Genomic DNA, 10,033 nt, shown 5'->3' with positions numbered 1-10,033 from the left:
AGTTTATCTCTAGAGCGACGAGAGGCGAACTTCACCAAGATATCGCGCGGCTTTCCAGATGATCTAGGTTTACCGACTCGTTGTGACACAGCTATTTCATCTAAGCTCAAGTCAGCACCAATGCTTGAGCTCATATCAAGTATGATTTGGTCGGTGTTTTCATCTTTGTTTTCTGATATACCTGTGATACGCAGATTGTCACGACGACTATATTGTTCTGTAGCGTCGGCTCTGAGCTCAAGTATGTCAATTCGGGTAGATAGTAATGTTTACACAATGGTTTTAGAGATTGCTAGTTGCTTTTTACCGGAAGAAAGTAGCGATAATGTGAAATAATTGTTCATGGAAGTTGAAAACAAAGTAATATTTTGACTTCCATACAAAATAAACATTGACTTAAATATACTTATTGCTAAAAAGCAACAGTTGAAAAAAATGGTTCGGGTAATTAGCCACTGAGTAACGTTTTGGATACTATAAAAATACATCAATATTAAAAAGCTTTTGAGAAATAAAATAAAAAGTATTTCTGGAGCATAAGGGTGACTTAAAATAAGAATGCTACAAATACAGGACGTGATCCAACTTAGAGATGACACACAAACAATGTTTGCGTGTATAGACATCATTACATTTTATTGTCAAAAACACCTTTCAATGTCAGCTTAAAACAACAGTATTTGCAGTATCTGTAAAAAAGGCAATATATAATTGATATTAACGTATATCTGAAAATGTATTTTAATTTCGTCTTGTTTCAAAAAGGCACCGATGGCTGTCTTATATTTTTTAATTTTCAAAATGCTATTTCTTGCTTATTGAAATTTCCTGATGCATTAAATCTGCTTCTTGTGAACATTAATGTATGGAAATGATATTCAAAACTGTTGGAGGCACGAGACATTCTCGTAGAAAGAGAGAAAATTGATGGCCTCAACTAAAGTTTATGTTTCCGTTCAAATAATTTAGTTTCTATTTCTAGCAACATGCACTTAAAATTTACATCCAAATGAATAATTTTACCCATTGCTTAAATCAAGAGAAATTTATATCGGCTTCAATACGGATATTACAAATTTAAAGCTTTAACCTGACCTATATTATTTGCAAGGTGAACTGGACCACCTTTTTGGGGGGCCCGACAATTAGTCCTGTCTAATATTCAAAATATCATGCAATCCTATTTCAACCACAAACTATGCTTAAAATGTATGGAGCAATACATTAAAGATAGAGATATCCGAGACAATTTGCATTATATTGCCTCCTTTGGATTTCAGTGTTATAAATCTATTTATCAGTAATGTGTCCGCTATAAACTTTGTGGTGATATTTAATTTTCTCATTCAAATGATGTTATTTTTTATTTCGTCATCGGTTGATCGGATAAATTTGAGAAATTATGCCACCTCGTTTTACCTTTCAAATATATTTCGTGGTTTCAAACAAAGTAGATCAACAGCCATGCCATCAAAATCTGTTTCTATCGGAATACATTATAAATGTTAGTGATGAGCACAAAACAATATGATTATTTGACGTTTAGGTTATATCATTTCAATCTGCATTTTTATAGTGATATATTAACATAGCTTTCTGTGTGCTGATTTTAAATTACTTTGTTGCATTATTACTTAATTGCTCCGACGAATATTTGAATAATGTGATAAAACCTCTCAGAATTAGGGAGACTAAGTTAATGTAAAAATTAAGAGAAATCACGTTATTTAAAGTCATGAAAAAAATAAGATTAAACATTTTATTTTAACTCGATTCTAGCGTAAAAAGCTGCTCACGCAGGTATACATAAATGTAGAAGACTTCATGCATTAATGCACTAAACAATGTGCATTAAAATTCTGAAAATTTGTAGTGTATTTAGTGCATATGAAACACCCTCGGATCCTTAACTACAAAGTTTTGTTCTCTTTCTTTTTGGTTGAATTAGATAAAGCTTATTAAATTTAGTATGTGAAGACCGAGGGTGTTAATGTCACATGGCGTTTATCTAACTATACTAGTGATAAACCTCAGATGCCACTCCATGCATTATGTCAGGCACGAGCGGGCACCTGAGGTAGCTGGATAGCACCCTAATGAAAAAATCCCTTGCGATATTTGAACCATCATTGGTGAGATACCTTAAACACTCGGTCTAGGACGACCCATTACTTAGTATAAGCTGGTATCCTGTACTGAAACCTAATCGCAATAGAAGGAAAATAATTCGGAATATTTCGGTTTAGAGGAAAACACCTTAAACGCCAAGAAAAACTTGCACATCCTTGCAAGCTATTCGATTGACTGCTCATTATTTGTTTTCACCTTGACAATAACACGGCTGCAGCAAACAATTAAATGTTATTAAAATTACGATGTCTTATTCTGTGAAACGATAATAATAACCCATCGTGCTTAATTGATAAGATACATCCGCATGTAATATACTTATTCACATCGGATTATATAAGAAAATAATTACATGAATGGGTGTCACCTTTAGAATGACAAGAATAATACATTTAAAGGTTAATCACACAATGCACGTGACATTTACATATTAACTTACATTCGCCAGACTTATTTCCAAGAAAATTAAACGTGTATTACGAAATTCTCTATAATCTTACTTAATACGTTTTTATGATCTTGAATAAATGGAGACAACCATGTTAGCTTAAAAACATCGCTGACATTTTTAATAAGTTAACCATTTCTGTCAAGACATGTTACTTCACTTTACTTTAAACTTCTATCTAAATATACACGTTTTGAAGATGTGAGACAGAATAACTAAAAATTTGCGCTCTGAATGCTGTGGATCACTGTTAATTATGATTTGATCATTGTGCATTTAGTATTCTATATGTCTTTTCTTATACATGCATTTGAGAAATTGAGCTGTAAACGGGTTATTTATTTTGTTGAAGTAGTCAATCCACATGATAGTTGTGGAAACCCTTAAAAATTGATTATTGAATGTTTATACCGAAACAGTAAAAATGTTTGGCAGCACAAAGCGATTGTTAGCATTGCTTTACATATCGTGTCATTTCATAAACTGCATATTTGATAAATTTAGCTTTATCGTACTTCCCTAGCTTTATAACTCGTCAAAACAAATTGAATTGAAATAAAGAATGGAATATTTGTATCTACTACAAGTGTGAAATAATTAAACTGATAAACTTTAAATCGCATCGATTTTTTAAATATAAAAGCCTCTTTTACAATTGACTAAAATCATTTGAAACTATTTCTTATCGATAATCCGTGGTTGTAAAGTCGCATACCATTGCGCTTGGTATGACCTAAAGAATGGTTGGTTTCATTTAGAATTTATTTTTAAAAGAATAGGAAATTAAAATTGAAAACATGATATTAAAAAGAATATCAGATAAGTATTTGATTTAGTTTGTTTCTCAGGCTCGGCACGAATAAGAAGGAACGGAAATTTACAAAATTATGCAACAGACGTGTCATCTTTGGTAATCCATGTAAAAACGTTTTTTATTTGAACATGCTTTGGCACGCTGCAATCCTTTACCGACAGTAGACATTTTGTAATTGACATTTCAAAGGCCTCTATCGAAATGATGCACATTTAATTAAATACGTTTATCTACAAAATAGTTATATCTGCTCAATATGTTAACGCGCTTACGTGACTTTGTGATGAATTAAAGCACCTTATATGGATCTAAATCTTGTTAATGACGTAGTCAATCATCGCTAATTCTTTAAGATTTATATTAAGCACTTTATTCATTAATGCGTTCATGTTTTCACAACAAATGTTTAAAGCAAGACATTCAATCTAGAGTAGAATATTTCAGTATCTATGAAATACAATATATATCAGAATGATAAAAGGCTTAACTAAAACTGACGATTTATATCAAAAGGCCTAAATTCAGTATCTTTTATCACTACAAAATTGTAATCTATTCCATTTTCACATTCGTGAACATATCCTCTTTTATGTAAAAACCATCACTATCTTGAAATTAATTAAATGTGTAAAAACCATTCCGACATTCCTTTCTAGCTAGGTCTTAATCTCTTATAAGTTGTTTATAATCTTTTTTACAAAGGTGAAGAATATGATGGATATTTTCGTTGCTGGTAGATGGTTCAACAAAATGTAGTATCGTATACGTTATATGGTCAAGAATAGATTTAAGATATAGAAATTAAGTGTTTATTTTACTGACTGATAAAATAATAAAAAAGATATTGAAATATTTACCGACGGATTTGTTTTGTGGTTTCATTTCCTTACTTCAAGGTTCATATGATAATCTTCTGTAATTGATATTTAGTTTGGTTTTTTAAAGTTATATACTTACAATAGTATATATTAGTGAATATTTTGCACCATTCACCTTACCAGGATGTTTTTTTCTACATGAAAAGGAGGTAAATTTGGCTTCAGAAGGTAATTAACATAGCTTTGTCATTTTAACTTCTTTTTTATGACAGTTTTTTCAGTATTATACTGTGTTTGATAAACGTCTAGAATACCAAAAATATATATGCGATTTTGACGTACAATGTAATCGTACATGCACTTATTACTTTTTCAGGGAAAGAATGCGAAAACAATATCTAACAATTTGGGTGGTATTGTAAGAATATATAATAGAATAGAGGGTTAAGTTATCTGTCACGACACTTTAAAGGCAAGGGATTTAAAAGCATCTGTAGATATTTGTGAACTAAAAAAAGGTGCAGAAGCTCTATACTTACATGTCTGATTCGGTTTGTCTGCCTTTTGTTAATTGTTTTTCGTATAAACATGTTACGCCGCGCTTCTGTGATTTAACGTCATTGCAGTAAGCTCTTTTTACAAGGTGCACTGAAACGTTGAAACAAAAATAGCACACAGGAGACGATCGTCACAATGTTACTGTAGATATTGACATTATAAAAATAGAACAATGCTATGATTTAATCGGAAGGATGGTTACCCGTGAAACATAACATAAAGATAATCTTGTCTGAACAGCTGGTTACTGAGAGAACTAAATTATACTGTTTATGACTTAAACATATGGTGACATTAATGAGCGTGCAATGTACATAATATATTATCATTCGCAAAGTATAGATTACTTAGTGAAATTTTGATTAAATTAAAGTTTAATTACTTACCGGCAATGCAATCACACATATGGTGTTTGAACGTTTGGCGTGTGAAAATGGTTTATTTACACTTTAAATAGAAAAAGAAAAAAAAACGACGGTCCAAAAAAATGACCATGCCATGCGGAAATTTCCTAGCCATATGCGTTTTGTGCCTTTTATGTTTGCGAAGAGAACCTCCAAACTAATACAATTTCTAATCTACAAAGCAATCACACAAATTGTGTTTGAACGGTTGGCATCAGAATATGGTGTGTTTTCTTTACATTGTAGATTGATATGAAGAATCATATTTAATTAAAGATTGAGGTAATACAAATAGTCTTACATTGATATAAAAACCCCATTTAATAAGAGATAGATGAAATATCTTAAGAAATAAATTATACGGAACTTATTTAAACAATATTCAAAAAACACTTAGTAGCAGTGACATTGTTGGAGAACAATGTCAAATTAGTAAAAGTGGTAATGCACTAAACGTGCAAATGAATTAAACAGCTTTTTGCTATAAGCAAAACTAAAGTTACGTATACTTGTATCATTTATCCAAATAAAAAGAAAAAGAATGTCGTTATATTTATTTAAATATTGACCTTGAATTCTTAGCTTAACATGAGTAGCTGTGTTGTTATTTAAAGTCTTCTTAAAATCATCGGCCTTATTACAATATCAGTAACATATTTTAAATGTTTCTGGTTTTGATGCGCATGGTTTTTTCGATACTTCTCTAATGCTAAATACTTTATTGTATTAACGTTTAAGCTTTTTATGAGGAAATATCTTACAACCATTAACGTTCATTTTTACCAAAAGAAATTTGCCTTTTAAGATCCAATGAGCATATTGAAAAACAAGGTTCTTCACCAAGGAAATATTTAGGTTATTTACAATTATTTTCCAGACTGTCCATCCGCACTCCTTATTTACAAATGTACCACCTTTAATTCCACAAATAGAACAATATAAAGATAGGGAGTGGGACTGTACCGAAGCTTGTAAAACACTCATATTATCAAAAAAAAATGTTATACTTACTTTCATAGGTAAATTAATTATATTAATTTTCAAACCTGATTACTCATTAAAAGCCACCGGTGACAACACATGCATAAAAAAGAGAAGTGCAGACAGCTTTGCAAGCTGTCTAGGTCCTTTGGTAGTGCGTTTCTTAGCTTTTTTGCTTTTAATATTTAAACGATACATTAAAAATCAAACAACTTGAATTAAATAAGGATAACCCACTACAATGTCTCAGTAAGTATAAAGTGGATACACTGGACTAATGTGTTAATAGTCTTAAAAGTTTATCTAATAACAAACGTCGGCACTAGTCAGGTTTTATGAGAAAATAATTATCTGAATGAATGTGAACTTTAGAATTACAATCCTAGTTGGAATAAAATAGTCTATTTACAGCTGCGTGACATTGATATAGTTTAATGTTGACAGACTTGTTACCATGACTACAAAACTTGTTTTACAAAATGTTCCACGTTGCTACATGTAATTACGTAGGTAAATTTAGGATCATTAACTTAACGGATAGTGGTTCATCATTAAAAAAGGATCCGCAAATAAGCAGAATGTACGCAAATTAATAAGGATCAATTAAAGATAGCACAGTACTGTTCTGTATTTGTTTCAACTGAAGCGTAGAATTTTGTAATTAAGATGTCGTTATAATTTACTGGTCCTTCGGGATCATTGATTCCTGCACTTTTAAGTGTTGAAAATTGAGAACCACTCAAGCCAGTCCTATATAGGGGGCGTGAGGGATAATGCACTCATGTACAGACTCAAACAGAGTTTACAACTTTCATAAAATTTGGTTGCGATTAATACCCCGAGTCCAGATTTGTAATAGTATCTTTACCTACGATTTTTCGTAAACTTCTGTCTGATTATTGCTGGATAACTAATGAATACGATTATTGCATGCTCGGCCCGAATATTTCAACGACGTAAACAAATCATTTTAATAGAGAAATCGTCGACCGATCAAGCATTTTACAGCGAGACGGATTTTTATAATTGAATATTTTATAGTGGTTTTAAAATCGTGTCGGACTTAAAAAATATCATCATTATTCCCCCCCCCCATCACCATTGAGTCTATTAACAGACACAAAAATTTAATACATATTCCTATATGATTTGCTAAAAATGCCCCAGGTTAACACTTTAGCGTTGCTACATGATTTGCTATAAATTCTTCCGAGGTTAACCACTTTAGCGTTTAGGTCTATTAGCTTTGGTAGCTTTGACATTATTAATAAAATCCACAAAATTACTGTGTGTGATAACCTAGAACCTTTGAAACTCGTTACATTAAATCGTTAATGAGTAAATAACTTTAAACAATTTTTATAGTTGTACGCACAATATTTAAAATTTCAAGATACGATTTAATGCCTAGATGAAAATACGAGTACGTAATAAAAAATCTACACATGTGCAGGCAAAATGTATGATGACATAACGAGTGATATTAGACATAAATATTAACAAACGTTGTGGCATTCATCAATATTCCCTAGAACGCTGATACACCGCAGACACACCAAGGGAATGCTATATCTAACGACTTGACAAATGTAAGAAATGTTTCTGGCTTATTTTAATAATAACTAAACAAGTATTTTCATTTTTATGTAATTCACGTGTAAGAATGAAACTAAACAGATCCACGGTCTAATAATATTGACTGTACATAGGTACATAAGTTGAGTAATGATTAAATAATAATATGGTTCGGAACATATTGATTCAATACAGTAAATTCACCTGTAAATGAGTATGATCATTTTTGTTATAATGTTCTTGCTTAACAGCTTTTTTACTTTATCTAGGTTTCTAGGGGATTATATGACGCTATTTTTGGAATTACACTAGCCTGTTACATTGAAGGTTCCTTGATAACCACCATATGAACACGTTTGCGTGTGTTTTTTTTTAATTCAAAATTTCATCATTTGCGTGTTTTGATGTTGAACTCTGCTTAAGCCGGTGCTATGGGACGTGGACGATCGCTTGCAATAATCACTGCCTCCATAAACCGGCTCAATCAAACCGATCCTACAATATTTTCAATTTGCTGAGCTGGGCTTTCTTTAGGGATTCTGTTCTTCTGTATTTTCTGAGTATGTAAATATAAGAAATTTTAATTTAATTTAAATTCAATCGACATTTTTGCATTAGTTGAATGATTTCCTTCTAAAATTTGATACACTAAAAAGACTTTCCTTTGTATCTTATATATCAACATGTGTCTTTTTTAAGCAGCAAATCTTGTTGTTTGTACAGTATCAAGACTTTTTTTCCAAATTTGTTACAATTCTAATAAGTCTAGTCACAGGTGCATCACAGTATGGATATCAGAAGAATTAAAAAAAAATCAGAATCCCAAATTTTATCGCAGACATCTCTTAATTGTCAATCTTATTAAGCCGTGGTATATTATGTTTATTGCAAGCAAACGTGATTTTCTATTTGACATTTTATCCACCGTTAAATCATGGCGAAAGTATTACTACTCGAAGAGTTTCACATGCTACGTTTTTGTTTTCCATAATTTTTGGTGATTTGATTTCAATAAAACGTCAAATTTTATTCGAGAAAGTTTATTATGAGGAAGATTCTATATGATTAAAAGTAACTAGCCGGTGCTCCGCTATTTCAATATTAGTGATGCCAAATAATAAAATTAGCACTTTCTTTTGACCACTATGTAATATATTCCTACTGAACAATGCTACGCGAATCACGACACTACTTGCAAGGCTTTTTATAAATAGAATAAATCAGAGATAGTAAGAATAATTTTAAAATAATTCGGACAATGTAGGTGCATTGTCAGGTGACACTAATATGACCTGGTCAGCTGAACTTATCTGAAATAGTTAATATGATATGTTGATACTATGATTACTAATCATGTAGCAATGGCAGCATGGTCGGGTTACTCGTTCGTTCATTTTGTATGTTATTTACGTACTCATGTCCACAAGGCTGGATGTAATTAGAACCATTATATTATAAAAAGTGTAAGAATATAGAAAATAGAAGCTTTTTATCATTATCATTACAATTTTGTTTGTTACATATAACAAGACATTTAATGAGTTTACTTGTTTGTTTGTTTGACAGCAGCGAAACCGTATAGCCGTGGACACTAATTAATACTAATACTAATATTAGTATGCAAATATATAAATAGTTATATTACAGTCGTTACTTTTTCAGTTCAAATGCTTAAGACATTTGCCATCATTCACAGAAATACCTATGCATGCTATATACTGACATCCAAATATTTCCTTTTACTAAATTATATTAACTAACAATTACATTTTTATTTATGGAATGCATAGTTGTATGTCAAAACTATCATTATTCTGAACACGGTATTCAGCAAAACATTTCTGTTGATAGTTTTGTCCAACTTGGCGCCTTTTCGGTGGTTAAATGTACAGTAAGTCATTTTATGAATGTTGCCTTCTGGTGTGAACTATTGTTTTCTAGAATTTTCTACAATAGAAATTAGCTAAAACCGTACATGTATCTGCACGAAAAGAAAGTAAATATCTAAATCAAAAATGTGAGTTGGTGTCAAACAATTCTGATTAACAGTTCTTCCAATCCGTTTACACGGAATGATGTTTATGCTAACTGTGTAATGCAGAACTTTATAAAATCTAGAAAAGTTGATGTTACACGATCTGTAATCAGTGGTTATTTTGATGTCATAAACTAGGATGAATTTTCTCGAAGAAAATATCTCCTTTATTTGAATCCCAAAAACATGTTGCTTTAACAAGTGTTTTGGATTTGAGATACAAACGTCTTTAAATTTAATCAAGATTAATCACTCGAGAATCGAGAGAAA

At 31.2% G+C, this 10,033-nt stretch overlaps 1 protein-coding gene across 1 annotated transcript in view; it reads left to right on the top strand.

Moving 5' to 3' along the window:
• Positions 1-4,141: 4,141 nt before the first annotated feature.
• LOC132723672 (uncharacterized) overlaps positions 4,142-10,033 on the top strand; it is a 54,427-nt gene continuing 48,535 nt past the window's right edge. The window contains exon 1 of the mRNA XM_060708433.1: positions 4,142-4,438. The gene's annotated coding sequence lies outside the window, so the exon portion shown is untranslated. The remainder of the gene's footprint in view (positions 4,439-10,033) is intronic.

Source organism: Ruditapes philippinarum, unplaced genomic scaffold, assembly GCF_026571515.1.
Source record: "Ruditapes philippinarum isolate M1 unplaced genomic scaffold, ASM2657151v2 ctg3705_1_1_1_1, whole genome shotgun sequence".
Lineage (NCBI taxonomy): Eukaryota > Metazoa > Mollusca > Bivalvia > Venerida > Veneridae > Ruditapes > Ruditapes philippinarum.
Note: the sequence above shows the minus strand (reverse complement) of the source record. Positions and strands in the feature narration are given on the sequence as shown.